Source organism: Onychostruthus taczanowskii, unplaced genomic scaffold (genome assembly GCF_017590055.1).
Source record: "Onychostruthus taczanowskii isolate IOZ18803 unplaced genomic scaffold, ASM1759005v1 scaffold58, whole genome shotgun sequence".
Taxonomy (NCBI): domain Eukaryota; kingdom Metazoa; phylum Chordata; class Aves; order Passeriformes; family Passeridae; genus Onychostruthus; species Onychostruthus taczanowskii.
In genome coordinates this window covers 8,659,648-8,680,042 of record NW_024503457.1, presented here as the reverse complement: position 1 = coordinate 8,680,042, position 20,395 = coordinate 8,659,648, and the positions used below count along the sequence as shown (strand labels likewise).

The 20,395-nt window shown below is 36.5% G+C and overlaps 1 long non-coding RNA gene across 1 annotated transcript; it reads right to left on the bottom strand.

The window, feature by feature from the left end:
* Window positions 1–11,436: 11,436 nt before the first annotated feature.
* LOC121343168 lies at window positions 11,437–20,233 on the bottom strand. Its single transcript, XR_005953662.1, has 4 exons — window positions 18,753–20,233; window positions 14,516–14,669; window positions 13,958–14,137; window positions 11,437–13,538 (listed from the first exon to the last, which is right to left on the bottom strand). It is a non-coding gene; the product is annotated as an uncharacterized LOC121343168 (long non-coding RNA).
* Window positions 20,234–20,395: the final 162 nt, after the last annotated feature.

The window sequence follows — 20,395 nt, the reverse complement described above, 5'->3', positions numbered from 1 at the left end:
TGTTTTCTTCCTAAGGGCACCAGAACCAGCTCGCTGACCCGAGGAAACTTGCCTCATATTATTGGGAGCCATTTTTAATACTTAGAGAAGCCTTTGATAGCAAAGATTAGTCAAGTGCCAAAGGAAATAATCTTAGTGAACAAATTAAACTTGGAAGCACATAATCATCTCAAAAGCAAGTCATGAACTGAGACTTCTTCCCCCTCCACTGGCAATATTTTTTTTTATGCATGCTGTCAGCTTCTAAATTTTATTTTCAAAGGAAATGTAGTTTTCATCATATACTTCTCTGAAAGACAGATCAGTGAGTCTCTTTGTATTATTCCCTTACTGAGATTTATTTCTATGTATCCATTGTCTCAATTTTCCCTGAAAGACAGAAGATATCCATGGTAACTGCAGGTGTAAAACTAAAAACTGTAAACATTTCCAGGGAGGAATAGCCTAATTTTAAGGTTATTCAAAAGTAAGTACAGTGCTGCTTGTGGTATTCCTGTGCTGTTTGAGTTGGCAAGGCCAGTGGTCTAGAGTCTACTGAAGTGCCCGAAATTGATGGATATTTAAGAGATGCTGGAATCCCCAAAGGGAAAGTTGCAAAATGGAAGTCCAGCCACTTTGAGTGCAAGAGATGGGGCCTGGATATTAGATCAATCAATAACTCCTGCATCTGGCTGTATGGGAAGGAAGTATGTGGGATTGGATAATCCACTGGAAAGTTTTGAAGGTACATACTTCTCTGGGATCCAGGTTTCAGTCTGTCAGTTGTTTACGTTAAGGAGAATCTAGTCTGTGTTGGATTGGGAAGCTACAAGGTAGGGTGGCTACAACAACCCCGGGTTTCAGTGTGGCTCAGCCATTACCACAGACCTACCTGTGGAGTGGACCACTGAAGCAGGTCACTAAAGCCTGCTGGGGAATGATCACATTCAGCACTGGCTCAGGGAGCTAGATCTAGGGACAATAAAAGGACTTGCTCTAGCAACAGCAGTCCAGCAAGCCCAACAGTCCCTGTGCTTGGTCACCACAGCCAGGAGAGGACAATAATTAAAACCTGATGTTTCCATGGGAGTCCAAACTGTTTCTGCAGTCAGAGAGATGGGAGGGATGGGGAGGTGCTTTTCCTAGCTGGTAAAGAAAAAGCCAGCTTGATGGATTCAAGCCTCCTGGTATCACTGTTTTGGTGCCTATTCAAGGTCTGACAATGTTGGCACTTCCTAATTTCAGGCATTATTTCATTCTGCACCAAGGCAGTAAATAAGTAGAACTAGTCCAACCACTGTTATAAAAAGGATAGCACATACCCACTTCTTCAAACTAACAGCAAACCAGTCACTACTCACAGCTGTTGCTTCCATTATGTACTAACATGATAGTATTAATGATAGTATTTTTCTTATATGGCCAATTTTCTGGTTTTCACTTGCCAGTGACAGAAAAATACTTTGGCTGTGAGAAGCTGCTTAATTGCTTCCCATGAAGAAGATGATCTTCCCAGCGATGTCCTCTTCAGACCCCTCGTCCTTACTTATGAGAGAACAGAATATCAACAATTTACTAGTTAAATGAGACACCTCATTCTCAGACCTGTGCTATAATCACATCACTCTGCTTCTTTTAGCTCGCTCTTTTACATATCCAAAATAATACCCAAAACTGTAATATTTTATCCTCAATACACCCATGAAATAGAGAAGTATTGTTTTTTCAAAGATAAGAAAACTATCTTATCTTTGTAAGACACCAAGACTACACAGATAAATTAATTCATGAAGCAGGACAGAGACCATTCTCTGGTGCTATGGCCAAATCATGTGAAATAGGTCCTACATATTGTTAAACTCTCTTCTTGCAAAAATTAAAAATATATCTATTTGTTATTCTGCCATTTGGGAACCACCCACAGCACTTCAAGTAGTTCCTGGGAAAATGGGGGTTGGTACAGGCAAAAATCATTCCAGAGGTGCAGAGAACGAGTAGGCTATAAAGCACCTGCATCAAGACAGTATCAGTACAAAAGAGTGAAGAGAGATGAGTATCTTCAGAAAAGTGATCCACCTGATCCTAAACCAGGCTATTCCAGAGGGCAGTTAATCTCACTGTCTCATTCTGTTGGCTACACATGCAACCTACATAACTAATTTAGACAGCACGTATAACAGCTAAACAGACTAAATTTAGTGACATGAATAGTCTCCAAACACATAGGAGATGTACAGCAGTGCAAACTCAAACTTTGTTGTTTATCTGACTAATTAGCCTAAGTCTTAGTACTATACTGTGTTTCACCCCAATTAGCTGCAGGAAGCACAATACAAAAACATATACTTGCCTATCAAAGTGCTCAGTCCCCAGCTGTGTTTTGGTGATATCCAGTTCTGACTCTGAGCTGCTCTGTTTCTGAGGTGAGTAAAATCTTGATTCTACACAGCACTGTGAAGTCCATACACATTAATTAGATAGCAACTGTAATTCTCCAAGCATGTAGCCACATGCAATTATTCAAAATCAAAAGGGCAGCTGTACTATGCAAATGAGAGTGTGAACATTTTTTGGAGCAAAATATAACACTATGAAGAAGAGTCTATTATGGTTTAACTGAGCAATTCAAAGCAGGTTCTTGGTATCTTCTGCTATTAATACAGTCAAGGCACATTGGCCATTTGAAAATGCAGCTAGATATAAAACCTCCTCTGTTTAAATACACTTGGAAATAATGAAAAAAACTGCAATACCCACAGATTATTTTCTACTAAAGCAAGCTGTTCCTTGTGAAACTGAGTTTCAGTGACTTTCTCTTGGTTTGCTCTCTGTGACTGAAATTCCTTCTCACAGTTGGATACAAGTGAAGATTCCAGGTTTTTCATAGATGCCTTTTCATTTCCCAGTTGTTTTCTCAGCAGCTCTGTTCAGAATGGTTTGATGCACACTTGCTCTGCTGATAAACAAAGATTTTAAAGTTTCAGGTGTATGTCTATCAAGCTTACTGGCATTCTATTGGGGTAATCTTAATAAAAAAAAAAAAAGAAAAGATAAAAATAATAAAAAAAGAAAGTCTGGGATCCATGGCAAAATTCATTTTCACTGCAAGATGGGTGGTTAGTTTTATATTTTCCCAGTCAAAATCCTCTGTAAGTTTTATAAAATCATCCAATGTATGTATCTTAATATAAATATACTTGCTACAAATGAGAAAAGGCTAATAAATAGGTAGATCAATGGATTCTATAGACAGAATCATTAATGAAGAGGAAGGAAGTTTCACATTTTGTTGAGGCAAGAAGCTATTGATTAACTGTTTGCACATGGGAAATAACACCTGGTACTACAAACCAGTACCAACATCACCAGCAAAGTGATATTACACTTATTTTACTTACAGGAGCATCAAGAATAAACTGGAGGAAAGGGAAAATTAATAAAATCCAATCAAAGAGATTAAATATCTATATATCTTTGAGGAACCTAAAAAAGAATACCCAAAAAACCTAGTATATTTTACTACGATGGACGTACCTGAGACATAGCTACAAACACACATTAAAAAATAATTCCAGAGACTGAGAATTAGGAAAATCAGTATTGGGTCAGCTACAGAGACAGAGAAAACTGCCTGTTTCAATCTTAGTATAAGTAAACTGGATGCTATTTTCACTTCATCTTTTCATGCATGCATTATAGTCTCACTAACTGAGTCTGGGGTGCTGCAACACTTTTATCTGTATTTTACTCAAGCCTAGTTTACATTAAGCACAACAATGCTCAGCCAAAGGTCATGGGAAATCTATGAACTGAGACATCTTAACAAAATCTCCACCTCTCCAGCACATTTCCCAGAAATTTCAGAAGATAACCACTTTTGTTATCTCAAAGGAGGAAGATACTGGAAGAACTCAGATCATAGGCCAACAGAAGGCAGAAAAGAAAGGAAAAAGAAAGAAAAGAGAAAGAAAAGAGAAAAGAAAAAAGAAAAGAGAAAAGAAAAGAGAAAGAAAAGAGAAAGAAAAGAGAAAGAAAAAAACATTTGTCATTTATCAAAAGTAGAGTTTTTTTCTTTTACCAAACTAAACTGAAAGGTTTCTTCATTCTGAAAGATCCCATTTTCTATGTCACTCAAAAATCTAGTTCATTTGCAGAGAAACAATTTTGATATTCTACATTTGTATTTCAGAGAAAAAGAATACTGAAAACTGTAGACAGAAGAAGATATATGAAAATAAACAGTATCAGAAACATTAAAAGAACAATATTATTCAGAATCAGGTTTACTTTCCTCTTCTGAATATAAATATGCTGCAATCTAATAATGCAGATTCTGTGCTATATAAAGTAAGAGCCTTACCTGAAGGTTGTACGTGGCCAATGAAAGACCACTGGTTGAAAGATATAGAAAAATTAGTGAGAATTTCCCAATGTCTGACTTTTCTCCAACTCTCCAACTGCATTTCTGCAGTTTTCTTTCCTGAAACTGTTGCTGATCTCCATAGTCTCAGCAATTACCTTCACAGCAGGATCCAGGGAGACTTAGCCATATTAGATCTCATAAAAGTTTCAGATAAATGTCATATGCTGGAACTCTTCCATTTCAAAAGAATCATAGAGGATTTCACAAGGATACAAAAGACATCACACACATTTGGCTGGAATACATAACCAACTGGCAAACAGCAGCTTTACCCACTGTGCTTCCAATAGGCATAAAGGTTTAAAGAGACTGCTGGAAGCCTATAAAGAACAAGAAATTGTCTCAGCTGGAGCAGAGGATGGACAGGTCACTAATACAATCATGCTGAAAATACCTGAATAATCTGAGTATGTATGAACAACTTTTCAAAGTTTATCCAAGCTGGATTTTTAAAAATGTGTGTATCACACATTAATTTCATAGTTTTTGTAAAAATCAAGGTCAACAAAAACTGATTTCTAAGGGAAATTAAGAAAATATTAAAGATACTGATACTTCCTAAATTACTCAATCATTTTAAAGTCCACACCAAGTTTCATTGCTAATAAACTGCTCCATCTATTCTGCTTACCTAGTGACTAGATGTAACATCCAAGATATATTTTTTTGAAAACAACAGTAATTTTAAGCCCTGACTACTTTTCATGGTAAAGCCCTGTAAAGCAGGGAAGCAGTGTCCTTTTTAAAATGTGTTCAACTACATGCCCTTTGAGGAGTAAGTCCCTGAGAAATGCCAAATTAAACATTTAAAAATTTCAAAAAGTGATCATTCATGATCCTAAAGTATATTTGGATCCCTTAAGTGTAATATTAACATAAACTTATTTTTCTAATATATTTCACATGCCCTTTCTACCTTCTCTGCTGTGGAAATTAAATGCTACTTTAATTGTTCTTTGATTGCATCTACTTTAATGCAAAGTTCTGGTGTAGATATGACATTTTCAAGTACAGAGACTCTCTCCTAATGCATGTTTTGAGATCCTCTGCCCATTTTCACAAGAGAGTTGCTTAAGGCAGAAATAGGAGACTTGTATGCTGCTTCTGTTGTTAAATGCTACAGTAAAGCAACATAAAGCTCTACTAAAAAAAAAATTAAAACAGCTTCCAAAATCCTACAAAATATCTCTGTGTAATTGGGGCAGATTTTAAGAGGTTGCAGTAATTTATTCTACAGTAAACTTTAAAGTTATTTCTTTAAATAGCTCCTGTATATAAAAATTAGAAGAGTTCTTGCTTTTGACAGCAAAATTATCTTCTGGCGTTTTAAACTCTATTACTAGAATTCTACTCCTTTTGCAGCGTTAATAAGGTTGAAAATTCTGCCATGGACTGCATTTTATTTTCAGATGAGAGCCTCTTATTTTAGCAATAAAATTTGGGTTTGTATGTGGATGATCTCTGAATACTGAGATTCTGACAGTCATATTTATACTGCTGTCACCATTAAATTCAGGCATGACTAAGAGATCACATTAAAGTGGAGTCCACAAGGCAGCAGAAGCAGGTCTGACTAAAAGCATTAAGAATTTTGTACATTTCAAATTAACATGACCTAGGTTTTTCCTTTTTAAAAAATGCATGTACTTTGCCCAGTGGTATTCCTGGTCAGCCACTTTAAACTCCTTAAGTTTCAGTCTGTGGCAGAATGAGTGTGGAAGGTTAACACAGCAAACTGAGAGGTAAGGCACTGTGATTTGCTTGAAGGATTTACTAGGAATTACATCCAAAGAGATTATTTTATGGGAGCACATCACATTAATTCCAGCTCTGTCTCACCAAAAAAAAAAAAAAGCAAAAAAAAAAAAAAAAAAAAAAAGCACAAGGAACACAGAGCACTGCCGAGCACATTAAGATTTTTGAATACAAACTTCTGTGGTTTAGATCTGTGCCTTGCATGTAACTGTATGAACTGGAATATGACATTTGGAATTGACCCAGTATGTTGACATAATGTTCATGAAGAGGCCTGTTTATTCCTGTGCTTAATAGCAGGCATGTGGGAAGGAATTAGAAGGATGAAATGTCTGCTGGTTTCAGGCTTGTTGGACAAACTAGACCTGTGTACCAGTTTTATTATATCTTCAAGGAATGCCAAAATCTGCTACAATACCTTCCTGTGCTGTTTTGCTATTGCTGTGTTCTCACCCACTTTATGAACTGCAACAGTTTGGTTCCTCTAGAGTACCTAATGCTCTTGAGTAGTCCTCAGCAGTTTATGTCATGTTCAGGAAGCACAGATGATCTGCAACAAAAATTGGAGAGCCCCCAAACCATGTTTATATGCTCACAATGTAATTCCAAAGCCAAGCTACGAGTTTTTCTTTAAGTTCTTCAGATTTTCAAGTGGGAAGAGGCTCTTTGGGACATCTAAAGCAGTAAAAAGTAGGCTACAAAGCTCAAAGCAAGAAGAGCAGAGACAGGAACATGACAGGTGACAAAGTACTTGATATGATTCAGGTATGCTGAGTTGATTTGTGTATGACTATGCCTTCAGTGATTTCAAACCAGGAGAGCATTTAATTTTTTTTGTTTTCCTTGAATTTTTTTTTAAGATTTTTTCCCAAGCGTGAAAAATTGGAATTCTAATCATATTATTATATAAAGTAAAATGCATACAGTTCATGGTGAAAAATCTCCCTGAAATAGAAGTGGCATTAAACATAATTTTAAAATATTAACAGACCATTTCAAGGGTGAACTATGGAAAGAATGATTTCAACTCACTTGCTCCATCTGTGTTTCAAGGGACTCTGTTTCCCTTTCCAGCTGTGGCTCTCAGACTGCACTGATCACTGCCAGTCTAACAGGAAAAGCCTGTTTCTGCTTCATGGCATTTTGCTTCCCAACTTTCTCCTTGTTCACAGGCTTTGTGATAAGAGCTCACAGTTCTCTCTCCTAATACATAAAGCTTATTTATTTAATAATTTACAGTAAGCTCCAAAAAATAGGGATATTTACAGATCTACAGATATGGTATTGGATATACTCTTTCCACTGAAAATTCTGCCATTTAGTGAAAACATTGAGAGACTTCTCAAGAACCAGAGTTTTGTCCAAGATGAGTACATTTTAATGATCAATAGACATCTGTTAAGAATGGCTAGGTTAACATTAGACATACAAATATACCAATATAGTGCAGTAATACTCCTTTTTACTTTAATCCCATAAAGTAATAGATATAAAAGTATTCCAAGTCTCTGTATTATTCGCTGTCTGAATTTTCAAGTTGAATAAACACACACGTGTGTGTGTGTGTGTATATATATATAACCACAATGAAATATTCTACATTAATTTTTTACTGCAAAAACAGCCATGAAAATGTGTCCAAACTACTAAAGCCAAATTAAGGGAATGCAAATGAGTTTTGGTTAGGAAGGAAATTCTTCTATGGAGATATCTAAAAATTTTATTTTTAGTTAAAAACCAACAGTTTTAATTTGTATACTCACTTTAGACTTCAGCCTCAAAATATCTCTGTTTGAATCCTGGGCTTTCAACTTCATAGCATCAAGCTCAGTTTGGTACTTTGCTAGTTTTTTATATAGTACCTATGAAGAAAGATTTTTCCCTAAGATTTAAGTATACTGCTTGTACCTTAAAAAAAAAAATTAGTGTGTATTTAATGTCTATGGTTTTATTAATTAGTTTTAAAAGGTTATGTGAAATGTAAATTATGTGTATTTTTATAAACCAAATTTTTCATTTGTGATTTTTTTTTTTAACTTATAAATAATACTAAATCTTCTTAGAAAGAATAAAAATGTCTGTAAAGGAATGCAGCAGTTAAAAAAGAAGAAAAAAAAAAGATGGTTTATTTAGCAGCTAGATTGTCATAAAAAAACAGCCTGTCCCATTTAACAAGCAGAGCTCAATAAGTTCCATTCTCTTTTTACATTAGTTTTTTAAAAGCCTATATTTTTAAAAGTAGAAGACAGATAAATTAAGTAATTTAATTATTACAGAATTTCTTGCATCCTAATTAATCAAGTGGGTATCTCCCAATCAGGAGAAATAAAGCCACAACTATTAGAACAGACACAGAACTTCTGAGAATTATTGCTTGAGAAAGTGAACAGAAAAAGGAGCTGCAGAAAGGCTGTCTTGAACTGCACAGTTCAGAAATTTATTCTGTGCAAAATTGCTAGAACTCAGCTGCAGGAACTGGGGGAAGGTGAGGTAGTTTGGGGAAGGCTCTGTGGAGAAAGCCCATTCGTGTTGCAAAAAGGCTGTGAGTTACTGAGTTACTGAGAAAGGTGTTCTGGAAACTTTCCAGTAAACCCAAGCAAAGAAATGATAATACTTTAAATACTTGAGTATCACCTCAGTTAATGGAAGGGCCTGGAGAAACCAATACATATTCCAGAAGAAATCATACTAAAAAGTACTTCATCCTATTATACTAAGATTTTTTCCTTTCCAACTGCTTCTACAGGCATCCAGGTATTGCAAAGAAAACTGAAGCTTTCAAAAGTAGTGGGGATCATCAGGCAGCTGCATTTTGTACCAGCTGACATCATCCTTAAAAAGTGTGATTCCAGGAGAAGGTGAAGAAGGGATTCCCTGGTGAACCTTTGGCAGTCAAAGCCACCCTCACCTTTTCTAGGAGGGCACTTAAGAGGAAAAAATGAGTATGTTTGGGAGAAAAGTTATTTAGAATGCAAGTGGTCTCACCTAAATTTTGGTCTCACCTAAGAATTAAACACCTGATCTAAAGCCATCAGCTATACTACCTCTAGAATGAAGGGAGAGAGGTCAAATTAATCATTTTTAAAACTGGGGTGGCATGAATCTCCTGGAGGACTTTTCTTCACTTAAAAGGGACCCTTAATGACTTCAAAGCTCTATATACCTGACATCAGGTACAGTTAATTTGCTCCTTTAAAACTGAGTAGCACTTCTAGAGGAAGAGAAAGTCAAGTGAGCAGTAGAGCAAGTGCACAGATCAAGTATCTGAAAACCCAAATGAAGGCAAGAAGTTGAAGAAAAAGAAGAAAGCCCACATCACCCACAAAAGTGATTAACTCCTACAGGTATTAAGCTAAATTTCTAGCTGCCTGGAAAACATATCAGTGCAGGAGTATTGTGTGTGCATGAGATGACACTTGAAATATTTTAACTACTTTCAGTAGGAACCACACAGAGATAAAATACACAGTGGATAATGTAAGGCTGTATTATAACCCACCATTTCAAGTATCTTCCTTCCAAAAGCAGTTCTTGAAGAAACATCAATACAGTATGTGTTGTCACTGAAATTTACACTTGCCAGAGCTCTGTCACATAATTTTAAAATGCAAAAACCTTTCAATAATGAAAGAAAACAAGAGTTTTGCATTCAAAATGTTAAAAGTTTCAGAAGTATATTTGTTTATTTATTTATTTGCATTCAATGCCTTTTCTTTCAACCTATTAAAAAAAAGATGACTGCAGAATATGAAAATTAGCCTATTGAATTTTATTAAGAAAATTGAATCTGTCAGTCACCAGAGCTTTTTCGTCTAAATGCATAATTTTCCCTTGGTTAAGTTGCATTTCAAGTTTTTACGTCACAAGTCTTCACTGAATCTCTGAAAGACTCAGTTTTGTCTTTTCATTCAATAAAATGGAAAAGCAGAAGCATTAAACGTGAGAATTCAAACACTGATTTTTTTTTTTTTCTTTTAGAAAGTTCACTAAAATTGCAAAATATATGAAAAATTGAGATTTTTCTGTCTATTTTAGACTGTTTGGAATATTTTATTAATGTTAACTTTAATCTCAGTATATTAAATTCTGAATAATTGTGTAAAGATTACAGAAAAGTAAAAAAAAAATTCTTTGCAACAGGTGATTATAAGAAAGTCACAAAAATAATTATAATAAAAACCATCCCCTGGGACATCCATTGGAATGCCTGACCTGTTTCAAGTTATAAGCAAGTAATCTGTTCAAATGTAACAATATTAATGATTCTCACACTGTTCAAGAAACTGAAAAGAATCGTCAATTTGGTTTGGGGGTGTAAAGAAAAAGATCTTTCAGTAGCAGCACCTAGTTTTCAACAATTCAACAGTGTTCATAAATCTGACAGTTTATTATAAAGCAGCACTCACTGACATATGTTTTATTCCCTAAAGGCTTTGATCGAGTCTAGTCCCACTATGCTTCTGAACATGACTGGGAACTCCAGCTGAGCAGCAGACAATAAGCCCTACACAAAGATTCAGTTTTACTTCCCCTCATGAAAAGGCTCCAAGTGTAAGAAATGGATCTTTAAAACTAAAAATACAACATTCACTAGTTTACACATTTGCCTGGTTTTATTTTTTAAAAAATCAAATTATTCATATTATATTTACCAAAACCCATCAATCCCTGTAGCTTCTAATAGAAAGCTCCTAACTCCAAATTAAATGAATTTTACTTTTTCGGTGAAGGTGGTTTCCACCATATCATCATATCAATAAGACAAGAACATTTACATATAAATAAGCAATGAGGAAAACAATTTCATTCCAAAATGAATGATGGCTCATAATCAGCTTTCATAAATTTATTTCCCTTTGAGCCTTATAAAAGTTACAAAAAACAGTGAACACAAGTACTGCAGCAGCTCTCTGGCTATAGAGAGCAGCACACAGCTTCCCCACCTTGCTGGCAAAGGCTGTGAGAAGATCAGAGAAAAAAATTAGAAACAATTCTTATCTTCACTTGCTGCACCCGTTGTGAACATGTGGAATGTGTTATGGAGATTTGTTTACCAAAGGGTGGTTTCTTAATTAGCCAATGGTGATGGTGTTTGGATTGGAGGACCAATTAGGTCCAGGCTGATGTTACTAGTCAAATTAAAGCAATTACATACTTCTACTTACCTAAGAGAAGCATATTCAGCTTCCTGTCAACTCATTTTCAGAATGTAGTGCTTGTCAATCTTTTCATTTCAGTGTCCAGATAATCAATGGTGTCTTTCTCAGTGCCACTTTAGACATCTGTTCAAACTGTTCACTATCTAACTATAAATATAATCAAACACTAACAGCTAACAAACAAAAAAAAATAGCTGATTTATAGAATTTATTTCAATTTTTACTCTGTTTTTAGCACAAATCTTTTGCTGAAGTAGAAATGTCCAAGTATCTCATTTACTCAACTATCAGTTTCCTGAAGATAGTTGGCAAACACCTGAAATGTGACTTTCACATCCTTTGAAGGTAAATCAATTTCCCATCTTTTAGATCTCTGGGAATATTTTCATTTATTCATATAAATTGCCCAAGGGCAAATATGTTTGTCATTGATCAACATTAAAAGTAAAATAACATAGAAGAAAACATTATTATGAGTGTATGAAGGGAGAAATCATGGTTTGGGACACAACATGACCAATAATGGCTTTAGACCTATATTAAGTTACGTGCCTATGCCAATAACCAGGTAGAGAAATCACTGTAAAACACTTGCATAATGCACTATGTAACCAAGTTACCACCATGAGGCCTTCAGGTCTGTAGCTAAAACAAAGAACAGATCCAAAACCTCTTGCACAGACTCCAGCAAAGCTGGTCTGAAATCTTCAGTCTAAAGAAACCCCTATCTTTTTATTAAAATACTTACACTTAACGTTTAAAGGACTGTCCTTTCTAAATTATTTGAAATACATCTTTTAAAGTACAAAAATTCTCACAAAAATACAAAATTCTCACCCCATGCCTCTCCTCCTTTACCAAATTTTTCAGTACTAATTTCTGTACGGTCCGAATTTCTGTGTTACTATAATCAAAGGTCAGGCCTCTAAAGAGCAAGTCAGTAAGCCTCTGCTGTACAGTAGCTTCTTCAAGACTAGTGCCATAAATTTCATGTTGATGTATTGCTCTCAAAGGGTACCAAGAGAACTGAAGAAATAAGATGATGTACCTAAAACAGGGCTCCCTACACGTCATATGTAGGCGTGTGATTAAAGTTAATTTACTACTCAGAGCTATTTCAGCCTACAGTGTATTCTTCATATCAGATGCACTCCATTTAATATTATAAACTGTGGTATTATATTTATAAGCTTGGTAGGAGCTTTAGAAAGCTGAGGCAGAAAAAGAAGATAAACTAGAATTTATAACCTTAAGATCTAGAAGAAAGATATACTGCAGAAAGCATGGTTAATTTATTTAAAAATCAAGTTCTACCAAGACTGTAAGTAAATTTAGGATTTATATTCATTATCTTAATGTTTCCATTTTCTGTTTGTTAGCAAATTGTTAGCAATCAATTGTACACACAAGTAACTTAAACCATATTAAAAACTATTTGCTAGAAGAGTGCAATTACGTTTAGCTTTGAAGCATCAGATCTTAGTAATACACAGTCATAAGATAATTCAGATTTGAATGGACTCCAGGTCTCTAGTCTAAACCCCTGCTCAAAGCAGAGCCAGCTCTGAGGTCAGGCTGCTCAGGGCTTTGTTCAGGCCAGTCTTGAAAATCTCCAGGGCTGGGGACTGCTCGACTGCCCTCATGAGAAGCAAGTATTGCCTTGTATTCAGCCTGAACCCTTCTGGCTTCAATGGATGCCCATTGTTGTTCGTCTTTCCACCAAGCACGGCAGTAAAAAGCCTGTTAATGACTTCTTGATGTCAAACCTACTGGCAGGTAGGACTTATGTCCCTCTTAAGCCACTTCTACTCCAGGTGAAACATGCCTATCCTCACCTGGATATAAGATCATTGCGGGAAACACTGTCAAAGTTTGATACAGTCTTAAAATCACAGGATCACAGAATGGTTTTAGTTGGAGGGGACTTTAAATAGCATCTTGTTCCATGCCCCCTGCAATGGACAGGGACACCTTCCATCACATCAGGTTGTTGAGTGCTCCATCCAGACTGGTCTTGAACACTTTCAGGGATGGGGCATCCACAACTTCTCCGGGCAACCTTTTCCAGGGCCTCACCACCATCTCAGCCTGTCTTTGTAGGAGAGGTGCTCCAGCCCATTCTGGTCATCTTCATGGCCTCCTCTGGACTTACTCCAACCGGTCCATGTCATCATTATGTTGGAGATCCCAGAGCTAGACACAGTTCTCCAGGTGGTGCCTTACTAGAGCAGAGTAGAGGGGAAAGAATCTTGGTAAATAACATGCACTGCTGTCAGCCTATTGTTTCCTGATAGCAGACTGGCTGGTGCTGCAGGATTAACCAGGAGCATCACCTGTATTATATTTTCAATTCCATAAATAATTACTTTCCCTTACATTGTGAATAGTCATTTAAAGCTCTTCAATTCTCTGTTCCAAATGAGCCTTTTCATTAAACGCAGCTTCTTGGGGAATCTGTATCAAATAACAGCAACAATAAAATCCTACATAAAACAAGTCTCAACTCACCACAGACTTGTAAAGCAATTAATTCTCAGGACTGGAAGAGAAATTCTTAGCAACTGTAATTACACTGATAGGTAGTTTCCATGTTTAAATAACCTGTGGGGTGGGGCTGAGGTGGGGTGGGACAGAATCAAACCTGTAACTGCTCCCTGAGGCCATCCCGTTCTGTAGGCACCCTTTGGCAATCTGACAGTGCTTTATTCCTTTCTATCTCCATGTGTCTTAATACAGCTTGAGCTGTCACAGGAGTGATGCTTTTAGGGGTCCTGGGTCATTTTATAGCTTCCTGACAGAGCTGGGAAATCTCCTCTTGTGCCTGTTTTTAAAAACAGTAGAATAACAGAAACATGGAATAGATAATCAATACATTACTGGGTCCTGTGGCTGGTAAAGTAGATCATCCCAGAAACTGTGTAATATCGAAGATGAAGTAAGCATTTGTGCACATATTCTTTGATTCAGGAAAGCATTTTTAACTCAAGACAGCACTTACAAACTCAAGACAGCACTTACAAACTTGTATTGAACTGACAGATTCAAATCACCGAATTTCCATAACTTTAAAAAAAAATATTTTTTAAACAAATACTTTGCATTCTTTCTTTTTTTATTTCATATGAAGCCAAAAAAAAAATATTTTTCATGCACATTACCTTGCTATTTCAATTAATCACACAAATATAAATAAAATTACCTGTTCATAAAGACTCAGAATTTTTTCTCTCTCAGCTGTTAAAACTTTGAAGTTACCCTGAATTTCTGCCATGACATTAATTTATTTTCCATGTTGACTCAAGTTCTTCACATTCTTTCAATATTTTCAAGACTTCTGGATCAGCAACCACCCCCTTAAAGAATATGGTGATATAGTGTTAAAGCAGAGAAACAAAACTTGAAACACTTTCTTATTATATCGGGTTAGAAAACTTCTATTATTGGCCCATTCCCATTTTATGCATCTTTCTGTTTACAATCAACTAGCTGTTCTTCCTGGTAGTTATAGCTTTAGTAGTTTAATATGAGATATAGTCTAAAAAATATATTCCTCCTCTTCCAAAGTGACTTCCCAAGCTCACCTGGATGGATGATATTTTTTTTTTTATGCTGCCACAAGCAGAGATTTACTTAGGACTTGAGAATGTGTTTCTTAATACCTTCAACAAATTCTCAGTCTCACATTTATGGCAGTCTCTGTCCTTTTCCAGTGACTAAATAAAGGCATCAAGCCTTGAAGGTGATTCCCTTGCTTTATTTCATATCCTCTTTGTAACATAACCTGCATTAGCATAAATTAAGCAAATTAAGATGAAGCAGATATCTAATTAAAATAAATATCCATATAATATTTTAAAGTAACTTCTGAATGTATTTTTTCTTTTTTGTTATATTGCAAATATGTGTGAATGTCCTTCTAATATGTATCTAACAAGAAAGAAAGGGACATAAAAGCTAAATGTTAATTAACTTGAAATATCTATGTTCAAAACTAAGGGTAGATTTGTACTGGAATATTTAATGAATTTTTAAATACGATACAAAGTAGGCCACCATGTTTGTTTAAGGTCCATGAAAGGCAAATTTTTGCAATGGAAATAAAGTAATGTGTAGTAAGTATTACTGAAATCCAGAAAGTCTTGTAAGAGCCTAAAACAGATTCTGAAGATAAACTGCAATTCTGAAATTCAAAATTGCACATCAAATCCCATTTGTTTCAGAGTAAATTAATGTAATTTTGAGTAACTACAAAGAGTAATTTCTAGAAAGTGATTCCTACAATTGATTTTGGCATTCACACTAAAATTAATCATGTCCTAGGAGTACCTCTAATGATAAAGATAGCCTCAATATCTATTACAATCATATATATATATATATATATATATATGTCACTGCTAACATATCATGTAGATTAGGTGAATCCCATCCAAATATACTGTTCTCTCTGAAAGAGGAACTCTCAAGTTGTACAGTTATATGCATTTCCCTAGTCCTAGGAAAGAGAACAGATCACAGCAATCAAGCAATTGGCACCTTCAGTACCTCACTGAACACTGAGGACTCAAATTTAGAATTTACACACAGTATTTGCTCACTCACAATAATACTTTTAGCAACTAGTGAGAGCACTTTTTGGAAAACATGAAAATATTTATATATCCTAAAATATATACTTAGACTACACCTGCCATACAGTGGTAAGAATTGACTGCTGTGACTCATTTCACCACTGATTTGAAAAGAAATATGGAAGTCCCAGGGAAATACAGGCCAGTAACTTTTGCCTCGGTACCTGTCAAGATCATGGAGCAGATCCCCCTGGAAACTATCCTATGGCACACAGAAAATAAGGGGTAATTAGTGGCAGACAACATGATTTCACCATGGCAAATCATGCCTGACAAATTTGGTGACCTTCTGCAAGGGGGTTACAGCAGCGGTGTTAAGTAAGTGTTGAGGAAAAAGCAACTGCTATCATCTACCTGGGCTTGTGCAAGGCATTTGACACTGTCCTGCACAAGGTCCTTGTCTCTAATCAGGAGAGACATGGACTTCACAGATGGACTATTCTGTGGATAAAGAATTAGATGGATGGTTGCACTCAAACTGGCCAATGACTCCATGTCCAGGTGGAGACCAGGTGTTGATATTGGGCTGGTGCTGTTTAACATCTGTCAGTGACATGGACACAAGCTGGGAGGAGAATGGATGGAGAGCAGCCGTGGGGAGAAGGACTTCAGGATGCTGGTGGACAAGTTCAACATGAGCTGGCAATGTGGCCTCGCAGAGCAGAAGGCCAACCACATCCTGGGCTGCAGCAAAAAATGCATGCCCAGCAGGGTGAAGGAGGTGATGCTCCCTCTCTACTCTGCCCTCATGAGACCCCACCTGGAGTGCTGCATCCAGCTCCAGAGCCCCCAGTTCAACAAAGACACTGATCTGTTGGAGTAAGTCCAGAGGAGGGCCACTAAGGCGATCAGAGGGCTGAAACCCTCTCCCTTCTCCTATGAAATCAGGCTGAGAGAGCTGGGACTGCTCAGCTGAAGTGAAGGCTCCAGGGAGACTCCAGTAGCTAAATGGAGCTTACAAGAAGGCTGGAGAGGGACTTTTCACAAGGGAATGTAGTGATAGGGCAAGGGGGAATGACCCTAAGCTGAAGGAGGGAAGGTTTAAATTAGATAATAGGGAGGAATTGTTTACTTTCAAGAAGAATTAATTTCTTTGGGGGGTGATGAGGAACTGAAGAGACCACCTAAAAAGGCTGTGGAGTCTCCACATCTGGAGGTATTCAAAATTAGGCTGGATGGAGCTCTGAGCAACCTGGTCTAGTGGAAGGTGCCTCTGTCCGTGAAAGGGGAGTTGGAACTAGGTGGTCTTTAAGGTCCCTTCCAACACAAACTATTCTATGGCTCTTATTTCCTTGAGGCAGTTCTGTAAGACAGAAGCCAAGCAGCTGTGATGGACACACTGACTTCTGGCTCAGTACCAGCACAACAGCTTACATAAATAGCTTTCTAGTCAGCATGACGTCTCTGTACTTTTATTTTCTTTACTCTTGCTTTCCAAGATGATCATAGTATCTGTTAGGTGTATATGGCTGAAATTCTGGCAAAACAAAATGAGAGGTTAGAAATATTCCTAAAAATAATTTTTAAAAAGATGGATTGTAAATCTTGTACAAAATTATCAGTAAACCCCTTTTCCTATTAATGTTGATATAAATATTTATGACCACTGCTTTCATAGAAATTTTAATTATTTCTCTACTTGGTTTCATCTTGGAAGGTTTTTGAATAACTCTTATCTATGAAAATTCAACTTTCTCTATCAGGTTTATGATGTAGAGCATAGTTTCTCAATAAACTTTACTAAAGTCAAGGAAAGGTGCTCATATTGATTTCTGATTTTAAGTACAAATGAATACTGAATGACCAGTTGCTGCTACATCTTTTTGAAGAGCTTTTCTGTTGGGGGAGGGAGTTAAGCCAAGCTTCTCCTCTAGTGACACAACACTTTCTCCATACCTTGACAGATAAAAAGATTACTTCCTCAGAAAATAGTTAAATTCTTCACAGTTATTTGGGGATGGAAACAGGAGGATGGATCATAAATTAGCACACTCAGACTCATGCAATACCACCATCCATTGTTGTTTTGAGTGAAATTCTTTTAAAGAATTCCTTTAAAGCACCTTTAACCCAAACTTCCTGGGCCCACACATGGAGCATAGGCCTTGCCTGTCATTAATGCAAAAGCCTCAGCAAAAGGCAGAGAAAGGCAGCATGAGCAATGCTTACAGGTCACAAGATTTCAGAGACAAAGCCAAGCAGCCAAGTCTTGTTAGTCCAGCCCCAGGAGAGAGATGGGTATCCTGAAACTGCCACAGCTGATCAGGCGGGAGTGACAGTGAACTCGGGGAGCTCTGCTGAACACCTCTACTCTAATTAGGTTCATCTCTTCCAGAAACTAATATCCAAGGAGACACTTTCACAGATAAAGACTCCAGCAATTGCCACACAATCTCTCAGGCCTGACAAGAACAAAGCAAGTGTTAGATAAGACTTAATCTTGTGAAAATAGCTTCCTTTAATTAAACCTTATCTTCTCTCCAAAACTCATCTAATTTATGTATCTATTTGTAAGACTATGTGCCAGTTGTGTCATCCAGAATAAATATTATTCTTTACACTATACTTGTTCCTTGACAGTGTCAAACATTAGCTTCACACATATGATAAACTCCAGCCTGAACTCACTCCTGATTTTTAATGCCAGGACTAATATATTACCGGTTTACAAACATCACGAAGTTAAAACATCAGAGTATTACGAGGCTAATTAAGCTTTTCTTTATTGCACCAACAAAATCATTTCAAAGAAATTACTTCTTATGTTTCCTTATATCCCAAGATAGGAGTTCTTATTTACAGTACCTCTGGTTGCACATATCATCTTCTTGGAACAGCACAGACAGGGACAAGCAGACGGGTGCCTTCCAAGAAAGTGATGCAAAAAGGGTAAGGAGGTCATGTGAACCCTGTGACTCCTATTGCCTGCTCATGGCAAGGATATAAACAGCCTTTGTAAAATGCTGCTTTAGGTAGCCCCAAAGTCAAGGAGAGGAAATAGACAAAATGTCCTCTCTTCCCTGCTAGCCACTAGCACAGGTTTTATATTCTGGAGACAGTGCAGGGTCAGTAACGGGGTTTTTTGGCAAGCAGCCACTATTAAGCACTCCTGGATACAGCTCGCATTTTCAGACATTAGGAGTGAGTAACACCTCTGAAATACAATCCCCACCTAAAGCCAGAAAAGAAATTGGAAGATTTTAATTTCCAGAAAGAGAGCTAGAGAAACAAGCCTTTTTCTTTTCCCTTTCCCCATCCTGGATTTCTTGTAAAACTAACTTTCAGATTTTGGCATGGTGGAAGTGGAGATTCTGTATTGTCATGTTTATCTCCAAAAGAGATGTGTAAAGGGCATTTCATGTTTTCACAACTTTAATAAAATTATTCTTCATGAAAATTCATTTTAGGAGTGAAATGGTTTTGTTCTGGTATGTCTAAGGTATCCTCTAAGGGACATATGGAGAGTTATTTTTTATATCTCAATTCTGGTTAATGTTGTGCAGAGCAGTTGCATTGCTTTTTTAATATCAAACAATGCTTTGTTGATCAAAAAAGAAATTAAATTCATACACAGGATTGTTTTCAAAAATGAAAATAATATTTGGTGTATTTTACGGGCATGTGATTTACACAACAGTAGTTGGGACATAAAAAATTTTAAACAACCAATCCAGAAGAGATAAATAAATAATGGTGTGCATTTACAAATTCATACTTTTTGCTCATTGTCAGAATATTTCTAATTATCTTGCTGGATTTATCTTCAACAATAGGAAGGCATTTATTGTTGCATGTGTATTTACTCCTTCAGCTTATCAGAAACAGACCCACGACATTTTTATCTGTCCACCTACTACTCTGCACACTTTACGTTTTTCAGCAAATAATGGTTCTAACTATCAAAACAGTTTTTGACTAGAAAAACATAGACTGCAACATCTCACAGTAGGTTTTTAGGGACACCCCGTGGCAAAAAGACACACTGCAAACATTCAAGAATCAAGCACCAAAATGGAGACAAGTGGTCCTACATTTTTTTTGGGTTTTAGTAACAGCAGTTGTCTCACAAGACGCACTTCCACACTTCTGACCAGTGCTAGAATGCACAGGTTTGTGTTTGCATTTTCTCAACTGCCTTCAACATTGAATTCCAGCACATTTTTATGGACAAAGTCCACATGCTTTTTACCTTTTTTTACCTGTGCATTATAGAATAGTTTACCGCAGTAAAAAATTATTATCAGTGTAATTCAGCAAAAAGTTATGTCCATTTCAAATTGCCTAAAAAAATTCCTTTTTTTTTAAATTTAATATGACAGTACGAAAAAATCCTTTTTTTTTTTTTTTATTTAATGTGACAGTGCAACATTAAAGGTGCTGGCACACACATCACATCAAGCTCCTTTTAGAGTCTGTTTCTCTCACTAATCACCATCAGCTCACGTGTT